The following is a 10,914-nucleotide window of genomic DNA, read 5'->3' as shown; positions in this document are numbered from 1 at the left end:
AACTTTCCTAAAATAAAATTAAAAATAAATACTAATAAAATGCATCATAAGACAATTCTTCTGCTATAATACCATCTCTCCCACTCCCAGACCCAACAAATTCCCCCTATCCCTCCCCCGACCACCACATACATCTCTGCTGGGAAAGAACTTTGCCCAGCACAGGATGGCAGGCTGAAGACACTCACAATCAGACATCAGCAGAAGAGCAGGGAAACATTGCAAACAAGTTTGTGGTCTTCTCCTTGGCAAAACTGCCAGTCATATCTCCAATTCTTTCTGGTGTTTATTCTCTCAGGTTTCTCTCTATCAGCACTCAGCTGGTATCTTCATGAGGGGTGAAGGTCTCGCCAGTCTGCCAGAGTACAATTATTTCAGTCCCAAATCTGACATAAAACACCCTGACAGGATGGGATGCAGCTGGGGAGGTATTCCTGCTTCAGCCGCTATTTTCCATTCTCTCTACTTCTGTCTTCTTTCCTGGCTCAGTCTTCACCTTGGCTGTTCTCCTGGGTCTCCTTGCACCAACTAGCTAGCCAGTCCTGTAACAGCTGTAGGCACTGAAACTGTGCTGGAAGAATCCGGTAATGACAGCTGCTGAAAAGTGAAGCTAATTCTACTTGGATATACCCCTTAGCCTGCTATTTCATCCCCTAGTTCTTATTTCCCTTAATTCTTATCTAGCAACTTCCCCGTTCTTTGGCATCCATTCCAAGAGGCTCGAATGAGGAATAAATGGAAAAATAAAATGGAAAAGAAAATCATAAGCCATAAAAAGAATTAACATTTTATGCAATACTTTTTGTGTATCACATGCACAGAATATTCATGTATCATTCATGTATCAAAACCATGTAATCATGGTTTTGAACCCATAACTATGGTGTCATGGAAATGGTACTGGCCTGGATTTTAGTTGGGGTTCTTCCACTAACTGGCTGTATAATCTTGGACAAGTCTTCAGTGACTTTATCTGTAAAATGTGGGACTTCAAGTCAGTGATCTCTAAGGCACTAAAATTCTATTTTCCACTTTCTTTAATTTTGTGAACTCTTGTCTCCATTGGGGACTGGTCATGGATTTATTCCATGTGGTGGCACTGTGAATGCCTAATAAATATCAAATGACAATGGCGTAGTATGAGGCTATGATAAAGTGATTTGATCTTCTCAAATATGTTATGCAAATACAAGCATTATTATTCTGTTAGTGCAAATTTATAATTGACTTTTCCTAAAACATTGCAGCAAGTTAAAATTAATTCAGAAGGATTATAGTCATTAAAACAAATGCTTGATAATGAATACTTTCTCATTTTAGCAATTCTCGAGCCATTGGGATAACACCACATACGGTCTTTGCTCAGTTGTCAGATTCACTGAGATGTACAAGCTGAATCTCTTAGCAAGACACGAAAAGGGCTTTATAGAAATGGCACAATCATCTAAAGCCAATGGCATAATGATCTAAAATTGTTTTAATTATTTTACCTTAAAGCTTTTCCTATGCTTGCTGCCATGACATCTGGTGCTATTCACTTGTTGGTTGCTGGACATAAGTAGGTTACGGTGATATCTCCATCTTTCCATAGGTTTGCGGTTTTCTGAAATCAAAACTGGCAAGGAAATCCTTATGTCATTTTCCTTCTGAAACAGCCTCTGACCAAACTAGCAAGTACACTGACCTCAACATGGCAAAAGATATCCCAAGGAACATGTTCCGGCTTTGCAAAGCAGGACAGAAGGAGTTAAGTCCTCAGGGCTGTGGGCTTAAAAAACAAAACAAAACAAACAAACCAAAAAACCCCTATGCTTGCGAAAACACCAGAAGTCACAGAAGTCGGGTATGGGAGGGGATCCCTGCCAGCAGTGGGCACAGGAGAGGCTGTTCTCGTCAAATCAGCTTTTGCATGCAAGGTCAGCCTTGGTGTGCTACCTTAGAAATTGGCCTTATCCTGTAGAGGACATTGAAGGATAACACATTAGAAGTCAGCTGACTGCTCTGTCATAGAGCTGCTGCTTTCCATATTATCACAACTACCACCCAGCTAGCTTTTCCTGCTGCAGTGCGGCAAGGCAGTCTCACAGAACTAGGCACAAGACAACATGGTGGTTCCCCCTTTATTTTGTCCTGAATGTTGGTCCTTTCCTAAAGGAGGAGGATTTGCCTCTGTTAAGCCAGGAGCAGAGATGCAGCCTGGATGTGCCCGATGGTCTCTACCTTGGCAGCATGAATTTTCAGCTGAGCAGGTATTGCTTGGAGCCCTGTACCCAAACTGCCTCTGATGGAGAACAGCTGCTTCCCTAGCACTTTTTTTTTCTATGAATAGTCTCTCATGCCACGATGCTCTACCTGCAGGAGTAGGAAGTCTACCACAGAGGAGCCGATGTTCTCTGTCACTTATCTCTCTGACTGGGGCCTTGGCAGCCAATTTCACCAGCTCTGAAGCTGTTTAACTATCCCGGCTCCCATAGAATACTGGCTGTTGGGGTCGGTGCAGACTCTCGTTCGCCTCACTTAGAGCAAGGTTTAAACAAGAAGCCAGACTCGCTGACCTAAATCAATCCCAGTCCTTTCTGGATGCAGGGCAGCAGTCGACTAGCAATGACACAATCAGCCATCAAGTGGAGAATCTCTGGGATTGCAGTCTATGTCAGTGGGTGCCGGGGAGAAAGAAAAGACTCCCAGTTTGGGTTATCCAATTTGCTGCTTCTTTCCTTTTCCCAAATAGCTATTAATTGTGCTTGGTTTCTCAGACTATATTTCTATGGATCAGTCTATCCACAAAGCAGTCAGTCCTTGATCTGCTCTTGCTGGAAATCAGGGTGCTAAGTCAGCCTGCTTTAGCAGTTGCCTCTTTCTGCGTGATGCTATGCAGCTAGAATGGGTCACATTGACAACAAAGGAGCCAGCACAAAGCCTCCCTTTATCTCCTCGATTGTTACAGGAGCATAATTCTTCTCCGATATGATGCCCTCCTCTTTTTGTTTCCTCCATGTGTGTGCATGTGTGTATATGTTTTAATTCATCTGAGTGAAGAGCCTCACAAGACATCATCATGGATGTGGGTTTTAATGATTTGGAAAAGACAGCCTGTGGAGACCGCCATTTGAGACAGCAGCACATTTAGGTTATTGCCAATTTGAAATACTTGGTTTGTGAAGCTGAGCCCTAAGGGACGAGCTCAGGAACTGAAAAAGAGATCGTAGATAAAGAAATAAAAATGACAAGCATAATGGAGGCTCTGCAAAAGAGACTGTCAGAGCATCAGTTCATGGATGGCAATTTCACCAGCCTGAGACTGAATAATTCATAGAATGAAATTACCCTGCTTTCACCTTTCCATTTAAACCGGCATGATCTGAATCTCTAATAAATTTTCAAGATAAAGTAAAATGCCAATTTGAATCTGAAGAGCTTTTAAAGCCAGATGCTGCATCCTGAAATCTTTCGATATCTTTCACAATTATCCTGTGAAAACTGCACTTCAGCACGAAGCACCATTACCAGTGAAAATTGCTGTGATTACAATAGCAACAATAGAATACCATCAAATGATCGTTCATTTACCTAATTTGCTAAGACTGACTGTGGTTTGAATGCCCATTGTGTGTCACAAAGCCTGGCATCCGTGGATCAATATCGCAAAGGAACAAAAACGTTGCAGAGGGCACTACCTTTAACTCTGAAAGTCCAGCAGAGAAACCTCTACTAGGTCTAACTATTTTTCCATGTCTAAATCTCGTATGGCTGTTTTGGGGTAGGGTTGGCGTGTTTTCGGTTTGTTCCTTGGTTTGGGAAGACATTATCTTATTGATTGGTTTATAACCTTTATGTTAACCTATAGAAGCCACAGCATCTGTTTCCCAGAGTAAAGGAGAAGTTCTGTGTTAGGCAAACTTAACAAAAATCTGTTGTTAGATTGATAGACTTTTTTGACTTCCTTAAAATATTATCTGTTTTTAGGTTGGCAGTCATTTTTGATAATTCCGGTTGTGGCAAATTGTGTTCCAATATCATTTGGTTTTCAAATATGTTCAGTAGATAGAGCCAATAATAGGGTGTGACTGAGTCTCTGTGTGTGTGTGTAGCATTTATAAGAAATTCATTTCCTCTAGCCAGTAGTTAAATAAAACTTTTTGCATGTATATGCTCTGTTTATGCATGCGTGCTCTCTATCATCAATCATAGAGCGAGAATAGCAACTTTTCCCCCTCAATAATATGGACAGTACAGTGTTTCATTGTAATTGTGCCATTGTGAGAAGCTGGTGTGGTTCATAAATCTTTGTTTGGGAACAGAATGTAATCACATTTAACAGGACCTGTGACTTCTTGAATTGTAGGTACATTGGCAATAGGACAGTAAGTACATGGACTTCCTAAGTTGCTCAGTCTGTGTGTATGAGAGATTGTGTTTGAAGGATAACCAGAATGTGGGAGGAAGGTAGGTTTGAAACATAGCTGTGTGATGTCTTGATGTGTGTTCGAGTTTTCTTCTCAGATGTACTCCTTAATCTCTAACCAGATCTCCATTTTCCCCTCTTCTAACAGGTATGTTAAAGAACAAGAGGTAAGCGATGTTTCTAGTCATTTGTATAATCCATTACGTTTGTTATTGTTTTATTTTAGGGAGTATGTGTGTGTGAGAGAGAAATTTTTATAAGAAATGCATTTCCAAATTTCCTAGGTAAAATTTTAACTTTAGGTGAGAGAAAAATACCTTTTAACTTATGTTTTGGTATAGCTGTCCTAAGATACATTAAATATTTTTTTTTTGTTTTTTTATATAACATATTGTGAAGAATTTGAATTTTTTAAAAAGTATTTTGAATATTTTCTTCACCTCTCTAGACTTCACTCATTTTACTGCTCTCTCAGGAAAAGAGTAGAAATGAGGTAGAGTGAGAGGGAGGAAGAAGGCTGTATTTTTTGTGAATGATTAATTTTAAAATAATTTTTAAAAAGATAATGGATATTAATAAAGATAGCCTTATATATGTTCTCATTCTCTTTTTGATGGATTATCAAATATTTGTGCTATAGCTCTTGGTATGCTTATGTTCATTTTAGAAATGAGCTTCAGTACAACAAAGGGCTTTTCAAAAAATATTCATATGCTAAAGTTTTCTTTATTAACATATGGTTTTACTAAGCTTTTTTCTTGGCTGACATCTACTGACACTGTTTAACATTCAGAATTCAAGCAAACTAATCAGTATTATAACCAAAGAGTTTGCAAATTTTATATTATAGTAATATATTTATATTTAAATTAATGGGAAAATTAAAAATTAGATATATTGCTACTTTTCTGAGAAATATTGAAAACTAATCATCTTCACTTCATAAAAATGCAAATGATTAAGTTTTTACTTTTAGATGATTCAAATATTTTTATTTTAAATGCTTTGAAGATGAATATTTTGCTTTTTCCTTTGTGTTTATATAATGTTGAAGCTTTGATAGATGGTATGAACCAGAAAATGTTGCTCCAGGAATTGTTACTTCATGGTATTATCAAATCATTTTGCCAGAAAATAAGATTCACTAACTTAAAACAAAAGAAACCAATTATAAAATTCTTCTGAAGTTGAAATTTAATTTTAGCTTCTTTTACAGTGCTTTCATACAAATGAATTGAACATCTTAAGAAAAAAATAATAAAATTATGACTAATAAATTATTTTCAACATATTTCATTTTGTTTGTATATTTACCTACATATTAAGCTTAAAAAATAATATTTTCATAGAGATATAGAAACTTTATAATTACCAACAATTCATCAGATGAAAGTCAGGAATTGACTTTTGAGAATTGTAGCCTGAATACTGTTTTGCAGAGCTGTTTTAGTGGTCACAGGAAAGATGGGCTAAAAATGACTTCTTGCTTCCACCCTTTCCTACCCAATTTCTTTACTCTCATCAAAGAATAGTGTGTTACAAGAATAGGCAATTACAAGTAACAATTTTAGCATACAAACAAAACATCAAAATGTCTTGAACTTTAAGGTAGAGTTTGTTCATGCAAGCCTCAGCTACTAAATGATGAAATTTACCTTCAACCATTTCCTGTATCAGTGTTTTTACTGATTTAGCTGAGACCTGGCTTTGCATAACACAAATGCTAATGGAGCAATATATACCAATCTTGATATATCTTGCCAACACATTCTGTCCTTAATGTATTTGTTTGCAGTGAAAAAGATCACTCATAGAGTTTATGGAATTTCTTTCACATAGTTTTAGAAGAAATAATGAATAACTTTCTCTTAGATTTACACAGAATTAGGAACTAGACTTGCAATTTCAGTTGTATAAGGAACTCTTATATAAAGAGATCCCACACCTTCATTTTACAGAGAAAGAAACTGAGGCCTAAAGAAATAACTTACTTAAATCTCATTTGGGGCCTACTACTTAAAGTTTCAATTGGGTAATCTTGGTCTAGTCATTTTTATCTTTGTAAGTCTCAGTTTTCTCACTTATAAAACAAGGGTAGAATAGATGATCTCTGATTCCTTTCAGCTGTAGATTGTGTGATCCAATAATGTTCCTAGGCTAGTCAACCAAAAAGAGTCAGGTATAACCTAAACTTAAAAAAAAATGATCAATATGGTTTTTTTTCCCCATTGTGCTTTCTTTTTAATGGTGAAGATCAAAGGGTGATTCTAATCTTACAAATGATCTCAGAAAACCTCTAAGTTCAGAACAACTTTTTCTTAAAGCAATCTTCCATCCTCACATTTATTGCTACTTATCCAGTGTGAACTATGACCTTTAATGAAAAGGAACTGTTTTCAAGGCTTTGAGACTACTTTTTGCTTTTTTCTGTGTATGGTCCACTTGGGGGAAGGAGGGCAGGTTGCCCAATTTCTCCTTGTATTATGAATTCAAGCTTAGTTAGTCACAGAGCCAGATGGTACCCAGCCAGATTTGAAGCTATAACTGAGTAGAAAAGCAGTATGGGAAGAGTACATTGCTATAGTAATTTCTCATTTTTATGGTTCTGCTAACATACCAAAGAGCATGCTTGTAAATGCTGAAGTATTGAAAAACTTTTTCTCACAGCTCTATAGCCAAGGGCAGGACTATTAGAATATCAAGCAAATTAATTCCCTTACTAGTCTTGGAATTCTACAGGTATTAATTAATCTCCTATTATGTGTAAAGTATGTAAGAAAGGGATTTGTTCTCAAGCCATGAACTGTCTCCAGGTATCACAATTTTGGTTTTTAAAAAAGATAATAAATTCCTTAAAGATAAATATGTTGCTATATCTTTGAACATCCAGGTTTTTATAACTTGCAGTCTGAGGTATTGATCTGTTTTAGCAGGTAAAAAGATTTTCTTTTTTTCTACAAGGCAGAAATAATCAGTATATCCAAAGGGTTCAGCTGGTGCGTTTTCTTTATTTGACTTTCCCATACAAACAAACCATGATCTGATGAATTGTGAGCTTGATGGGTAATTGGTAATATTGCTACTCTGAATGGTCTGGCCATGATAAAATTACATTGCAGTTTTACCTATAGATAGAATACCCCCCGAGGATACTTGAAGTGTACTAAGTGAAGCTATCATCATCATCATCATCTTCAATCTTGTATCCTAAAGCAGAAGAGAAACCATGACAAACTCTAGTCCCCTTCCTCCACCCCCCCCCCAGAAAAAATCCCTCAGTAAAATCAGAATCAGTTTACAACTGAAAGATAAAAAAGATCATTGAAACCAAAAAGCAATGTGATATTTGAAAGACTATAATATGGAAAGAGTCATTTGGCTTCTGCTTTAGGCCCTAAAGGGCAGAACTGGAATTTAGTGGAAGTAAAAAAGGCAGATTTAAACTTAATTTAAGTGGACTCCCAGGGAAGATTTAAAGTTATCCATTCCTATGGAAAAGGGAAGAATTAAAAACCTCATGAGAGGCAATGGCATCAGAACGTTTAAGGATGGGGACTATCTCCAAAGAAGCAGGGGAAGAATTTCCCCATTTGTAGCCACTGTTACATTTTTGTTTCTGTTGTCTCCCAAATGACTGTACTAACAGAACAAAGAATGAGCAGATAAAAAAGGGAAATACTGTAGTTGAACTATAGAACAGTTCTAGAGAGCTGTAACAGGTCCTGTCGCTGAGATCGAAATTAGGTGTAGCTGTACTTCTCAGGACTTCATTTCCCTTTCTTGCTTGTACTGTCTTGAAAGAACTATATCCCCAATCTTAACATTTTAAAAAGAATTTGTGGTTTTGTCACGTGACTTTTAAAAAGCTCAACTTTTTTTTTAAAGTCCCATGGTTGTTGATTTTAGTAATGATGTAGGCAAATCTTTGAGGCTTGAAGTTAAGCGAGTGATGGGATTTGGTGAGGTACCCATGAGAAAGGAGTAAGAAATTTGATATGGGGATCTACAGGATGTATTCTCCAGGGAGAACAAAAGAGATTCTCTGTCTGTTACTGCAACTACCAGCTGAGAGCTTTAGGTGAACAAAATGAAGTATATTTATTCATATTTATATAGCTTCCCAGGTTGAGAATGCATGCATGTGTATTCCCCTGGTCAAAGGCACCTGTGGCTACAAGTCATGGGAAGTGAGGAATGAAAAAGAACTAGAATTTGCTCCTCAGTGATGGTTGCTTTTAGTGGCTTAGATTTTTCCCTTGTTCTGTGTCTTATAGGTTTAAAGAAACTCCTCCTTCAAAGGTGGAGCCAAGAGCAATAACTAGAAAGTCAAGCCTGAAGGAAAAGTTAGAAATAAAATACAACATCCACATAAGGGTGGGGACTAGCCAGGAGGATATAATTAGTTCCACTCACTAAACTTTAGCCCTTCATCTCATGCATAGCCCAATAATTGGTATTCAGGAAAATATTTCTTAAAAATTATACTAGAAATAAAGTATCTGCCTCTAGAGATAGTGAAATCCCCTTGAAGTTCTCAACAGTTCAGGCTCTTATAACCATTTATCAAAGATGGAAGGTTTTTAGGCTGATAAAATAGATTAGATAGATCTTGAGGATCCTTCCAGGCCTTAGATCCAATAGTTATGTTAATTTTGACCATATAAGATGATTTATGAATTTAAGCTTTATAATAACAATAGCTAATAATCATAATAACTAATATTTATGTAGCATTTTAAGGTTTGCGAAGTGTTTTACATAGATCATTTCATTTAATTCTCAAGAGTTGAGAGAATTCTCTCTTCTCTCAATGAGAGAAGGTGCAGTTATTATTCACATTTTATAGATGAGGAAAATGAGACTTACTGGCCCATGCTCACATAGCAAGTAAATATATGAGGCAGGATTTAAAAGTCTTATTCTCTTGACTCTAGGCCTAGTATTTTATCTATCTCTGTTATCCCCTTCCCACATTATCATACATAATATTGTGCTAAATGTGTTTACTTTAAGACTCCATCTCCTGACCTAAATTAAATACATCATCGAAAATCATAGATTTAACAATGGAAAGAAAGTTTAGACATTGAGTCCAATTTCCTCATTCTACAGATGCCAAAATTGAGGTACAGAATAACAAGTGACATTCCCAGAGAAACACAGCTCACAAACATCTGAAGCAAGCTTTAAATCCAGGTTTTTCTGCCTTTTAAGATTTTTTATTTTCTCCACTGCCTCAATGTGCCCGCTTGATGATTTTTTCATTAGTAAACCCAAAAGACTTTCAATTAGGAAAACTTAAACTGTTTAATTTTATCAATATGATTAAATATGAAGAAATGTGATGCTATTGCCAGTATTATAAGTTTATTAGAAACAGTTAAGGGAGACAAGTTGTATTTTAATTCTGGAAAATCTTATTATCTTGAACTTGATTTCGTAGGGAAGTGTCTTTTAATGGTTGTCTTTTGGGGCAGCTAGGTGGTGCAGTGGATAGACACCAGCCCTGAAGTTAGGAAGACTTGAGTTCAAATATGACCTCAGACAATTAACACTTCCCTGCTATGTGACCCTGGGCAAGTCACTTAATCCCAATTGTCTCAAAAAAAATTGGTTCTTTTTTTTTTTTTCTCCCTAGAATACTCCCACTCTTTACCTCCACTTCCTAGTCTCCTTGACTTCTTCAGGAAAAAAGCTGTTTCCAGTCCTACCCACTGCTGTCTTCTTCCTCTGAGATTCCCTTCTAAGATAGATCTGGTATGTACATAATTAATCAATAAACATTTATTAAGTGCCTGCTACATATCAGTGCTGATAAGTTCTGAGGACACACACACACACACACACACACACGGATGCAAAATGCAGCCTCTAGTCTCTAGAACTCAAGTCTAATGGAAGTGATAATAAGCAAACAAAGGTGTACAAATAGGGGCATATAGGTTATACAGTGGATAGAGTGCTGACCCTCAAGTCAGAAAGATCTGCGTTCAAAAGTGGTCTCAGACACTTGCTGGCTGTGTGACCTTGGGTATGTAATTTAATTCTGATTGTCTCCATTTCCTCATCTTTCATATGAGAAGGAAATGACAGCTTCAGTATCTTTGCCAAGAAAATTCCAAATGGGGTCACAAAGAAAAAAACACAACTGAAATGACTGAACAACATGTACAAACTATACAGGGAAATAGGAAATAATTAAAAGAGGGAAGGCACTAGAATTAAGAGTGACTGGGGAAGGCTTCCTGGGGGAAAAAATGGAATTTTATATGGGACTTTAAAAAAAACAGTCAGGAAGCCAGGAGATGGAGATGAGGAGGGAAAGCATACCAGGCATGGGCGACAGCCAGAGAAAATGCCCTGGAGATCAAGAGATAGAGTGTCTTATTCATGGAACAAAAAAGAGGCTACTGTTTCTAGCTCAAAAAATACATGATGAGGAGTAAGATGGAAGAAGCCTGGAAAGGTGGGAAAAGGAGTTGGGAAAGATAAATTACGAAGGGCTTTCA

At 37.0% G+C, this 10,914-nt stretch overlaps 1 long non-coding RNA gene across 6 annotated transcripts in view; it reads left to right on the top strand.

Annotated features, from left to right (window-relative positions):
* The first annotated feature begins 1,919 nt into the window (after positions 1-1,919).
* LOC141545511 (uncharacterized) overlaps positions 1,920-10,914 on the top strand; it is a 34,543-nt gene continuing 25,548 nt past the window's right edge. For 2 of the 6 annotated variants that reach the window (XR_012483048.1, XR_012483047.1), the window contains exons 1-2: positions 3,170-4,553; positions 10,044-10,162. This is a non-coding gene — a long non-coding RNA (uncharacterized LOC141545511). Of the gene's footprint in view, positions 4,573-10,043; positions 10,163-10,914 lie in introns of all 6 variants that reach the window. The other 4 variants (XR_012483051.1, XR_012483043.1, XR_012483044.1 and 1 more) reach the window with 4 other exon arrangements.

This window comes from Sminthopsis crassicaudata, chromosome 1 (genome assembly GCF_048593235.1).
Source record: "Sminthopsis crassicaudata isolate SCR6 chromosome 1, ASM4859323v1, whole genome shotgun sequence".
Lineage (NCBI taxonomy): Eukaryota > Metazoa > Chordata > Mammalia > Dasyuromorphia > Dasyuridae > Sminthopsis > Sminthopsis crassicaudata.
This window is presented reverse-complemented; position numbering and strand designations above follow the sequence as displayed.